The sequence below is a fragment of the Suricata suricatta genome, chromosome 5 (assembly GCF_006229205.1).
Source record: "Suricata suricatta isolate VVHF042 chromosome 5, meerkat_22Aug2017_6uvM2_HiC, whole genome shotgun sequence".
Lineage (NCBI taxonomy): Eukaryota > Metazoa > Chordata > Mammalia > Carnivora > Herpestidae > Suricata > Suricata suricatta.
This window is the reverse complement of record NC_043704.1, coordinates 73886573-73890649: the sequence shown is the minus strand read 5'-3', so window position 1 is coordinate 73890649 and position 4077 is coordinate 73886573. Positions and strand designations below refer to the sequence as shown.

The 4077-nt window shown below is 47.2% G+C and overlaps 1 long non-coding RNA gene across 5 annotated transcripts in view; it reads right to left on the bottom strand.

The window, feature by feature from the left end:
- Positions 1-1571: 1571 nt before the first annotated feature.
- LOC115292701 overlaps positions 1572-4077 on the bottom strand; it is an 18649-nt gene continuing 16143 nt past the window's right edge. For 4 of the 5 annotated variants that reach the window (XR_003909095.1, XR_003909098.1, XR_003909096.1 and 1 more), the window contains 3 exons: positions 3357-3565; positions 2487-2695; positions 1572-1716 (listed from right to left, as the gene is read on the bottom strand). This is a non-coding gene — a long non-coding RNA (uncharacterized LOC115292701). The remainder of the gene's footprint in view (positions 1717-2486; positions 2696-3356; positions 3566-4077) is intronic. The other variant, XR_003909097.1, reaches the window with a different exon arrangement.

Sequence of the window (4077 nt, the reverse complement as noted above, 5' to 3'; positions counted from 1 at the left end):
CCCCAGATTGGGATGTTAATGATGAATTTTGAATTAAAATATGATGAGCCTTGCATTCCTTCTATTCACATCTTCTGTTTTTAAGGCTGAAAAAAAGGACCCCTCTCCCAGCATGCAATACCTGGGCTTAATCGGAACCTTAAGCTGCTGGCATTCACATGAGGACAGTGACAATATCGGGTTAGGTGCTTAGAAGAGCGTGATGTGGGTGGGGCTTGGGATGAGGGTGTCCCTGACAAAAGCAAGCCCACACCAGGGGATCAGCTGGGGCTGTGAGGTCGTTTGGCCCCCCAGGTAGGCACCTTTGTTTTCTTAACTGTGACATTCAATGCCCTGCGAGTTATTCAATAACCCAAAGTGAGGTGGGTCCTACAATTTCCTGAATATCCTCGGGGGGCATCTGAGGAGAAGCCAGAGCTGACAAACTGCCCCCAGGAAGATGGTCCATGAAACCAAATTCAAGGAAAATATTCAGAAGCAAGTGGTATCATATCTGTGGAGGGGTGAGCAATGATTCCACATCCAGACAATCCTGCTTAGAGAGGAAAGTGAAACTCATCCCCAGACCAAACTCATGTTCAAATGCTCATGTCCAATGAAGCAGCCAATTCTCAGCAAATTTGCCTTCAAAAAGATGAGGGCGAGGGGTGGCACTTTTTGGTTTATTTTGAGGGAAGCCACTGGCTTTTTTGATTTGTTTATTTTACAACCCAATATATGCACATAGATGAGGACCCAATATACAAAGATTCTAGAGCTTTAAATACATGAAGTCTTTTGATAAGAGACTGTAGTTAATGCTTCAAACCAGTAAATTCAAGCCAAACCTATTTTCCTGTGAAAACTTCATAGAGGGCAAAGGAAAAAGAGGTCGCAGATTTTCCTTTTAAGTGTAATATTAGGGGTAGGGTGATGTTACTCATTTTCTGGGGCTGCCATAACCAAGGACCACAAACTGGCTGCTTAAGACAACAGAAATTTATTGTCTCACAATTCTGGAAACTGCAAATCTGAAATCAAGGAGCCCATGGAGTCATGCTCTCTCTGAAACCTATAGGGGAGAATCCTTGCTTGCCTCTCCTAGCTGCTGATGTTTGCTGGCATTCCTTAGTGCTCCGTGGCTTCTACATGCATCATTTCCAACCCCATCCAGCATGAGCTCATTTAACTAATTACATCGGCAGCCACCCTTCACAAACCTCTAACAACCCTTATTTCCAAATAAAGTCACAGTCTGAAGTACTGGGGGTTAGGACTTCAACATCCTTTTTAAGGGGACACAGTTGAACCCATAACAGGGGCTGACTCCTGATAGCTGTCATCAGCTCAGCTCCTAAAAGGAGGGCACAGAGCTCATAGCATCCACATAGTTCCAGTCGGTCCTGGGAATGCTCTTCACTATGGGGACATCTGTGACTCCTCCCGAAGAGGGGAACAAGCCATTCATCCTCAGTCCTTCCAGCGAATAGTTTCTAAGCACCTAGTAAGTGTCCTACACCCACCAGTTGGTTGAGAGATAGAAGACAAGGTCCCCAGTTATCGGAGAAGAATATTAAAAGTATGACACAGTGTAGTTTTGTAATATTTTATTCAGCTACCTCCAGTCCACTCCATGGCAGTGTGGGCAGTTTGAGAGCCGGGTACCCTGTCCCAGGCAGCCTTTGCAACAGGCCCCACATGCTCATAACTGTTCCTGGAATTGGCTTGCGAGAGCCTCTGGAAAGAGAAAAACAAGGATACAAGTAGTTAACACATAATGAGCTACAGGGTAGAAGAGACAAAGTCCAAAGGTCCGGGAAGCAGAAGGGAGGAATCACACGATTTTAGTGCTGATGGGGTTTTTGAGAGCCTCTAAGTTGGTGGTTTTCAAACTTAAACACAAAAACCAAAGGAACACTTCCTTTGAACAAAATCGTATGAGAACATGGACAATGAGAACAAGCAAAAGCCAAGTCATTCTGGTAGGAGGATCTGAGGGCTGGCAAAAGCCCCTCCCACCCAGCATCCCCTCTAGGTTCAGTCTCTGCACTCCATGGGGAGGACACTCCTCCCAAGGCATTGGTTGAAAACCATTAGACTGCTGATGGGGAAAATGAGACCCAGAGAGGCAGCAGTGACTACCAACTTTAGGGACATAAACCATGAGTCTACAAGAGGCAGGACTAAAACCCGATTCTTCTCTGACTCCCAGTGCAAAGCCTTCTATACAGTCTCACATTCTTAGGGTAGAGTAGACAAAAAGCTCAAGTTTCACACTCTGATCTCCTTTCTCATCCAGACAGACCCTCCTTTTCTTCGGCCTCCTCCCTGTCCCCACACTGCATTTTTTGGCAGGGACGTAACCAGCACCAGCTTCTGGGCACGTGCTCTGACCCTCTTCCCCAGGAGGCAGGGGAAGGGGCTCAATCACTTTTTGGGTCTCTTCTAGCCCCGTGGCATTGCTGGTTCTGCATCTGACAAAGGCTTCTAAAGTACTTGGGACTCACCTCACTCCCAACATGGTCCTTCTCTCCCTCCTTGGAGGAGAAAAATCAAGGTTCACAAGACACAAATGGGGAGAAATTTCTTCACAAGTTTGCTTCTGAACTCAGCTTCTTCCATTCCACATGATTGACAGAGACAGGGAATTGGAGCGCTGCGTGGACTTTCACAAGGGTAGTCTCTACCCAGTTTGGGACCACTTAGAAATCCACACCTGAGGAACAATACCCAATGCCCAGGTGCTTTAGCACAACCATCTCAACCCTGGGAGAACCTTCCCATAAGTAGGCTCTCATGAGGTGTCCTGTCCATGTCTGACGTCAGCTTGCCCTCCCTCTACGCACATGACTCCAAAGACTCACCACAACCTTCGAGAACCTCCAGAGTCACCTTCCTGCCAGTCAAAGGAAGGACAGTCATTTAGAGAACTCTCCAGAGGCAGTGCCTCTAGGAGAACGGAACGCTGGTGAGCTTCAGTGTGCAAACTCAAGACTTCTAACTTCAAGTCTTGACTCCCCCACTTCCTACCAAGTGACTGGGGACCATTCTCTTGATTACTTTTGAACCTGTGTGACCTCTGGGAACTGGGGGCTTACTCCACATTTACTCAACAAACCCTAACTGAGTACCTACCAGGTGCTAGGTGCGGTATAGAGCTGTGGTCAGTTTTGCACCCCACTACTTTACAGACTGTGGGAGTAACACGTCTGTAGGAGTCTGAATGTGGCTGGTCAACGGTGGTAATATATAAACATTGCTTCCACTTTAAGACTCCCATGAAGTGGGAGGCATGCATTTCCTTTGCACACCTGCACGTCCTTTCCTCCTGCAGACCTCATTCTCCCATTGTATGCCCCCAAAATGTGATTGGATACCTGTTTTTCATGATTTTCCCCCACACCACACATTTTGAAGGCTGAGTTGGCACCTGGAAAACCATGATCCGTGCACGTCAGCATTCTTCAATTGTCCTGAAAAAGCAGGGAATGTGCTTTCCCTTCTTCACCGCATAGCCAGGCACATCGTAGATATTCAGTAAATGCGCTGAACGAAATGTGGCCTCCAAAGGTGAGACTTGGCAAAACTAGAATTAAGAGGAGAAAACTTTTCCTAGTGTTTGTTGTACTTGATGGTCTCCCAAAGGATCAGCATTCTCTCTAACACTCTCCTGACTGCCGGGAGCGACCTGAGACAGGACCTTCCCTCTCTTCCCTTATCTGGCATGAAAACCCTTCAGGCGAGTGGACTGCGTGCTGCCTTGCGCGGCAGCGACAGGTCCAACGCAGGTCTTCTGACCTCTTCCTGTAACACCAGCTCCACAATAGGGAGTGGGCGATGCGGGTGTCCCCTGCCACCCTCACGCCAACAGCCCGGGCCAAAGGGAGTATGTTCAATCAGCCTCTCTCCCCCTTCCTTTTTTCTTTTAAGCTTCTTCTAGTGATAAAAGCTGAAGAAAATTGGAATTGGCAGCTCTGTGGTCTTCACTCAATAGGAAAAGTACTAGAGATCATGTGAACCACACTTTTGAAAACTGAAAAAAAATCTAATCTTGCCTCAATAAAAATGACATCATGTCACTGTAATCGGCAGGGGGGG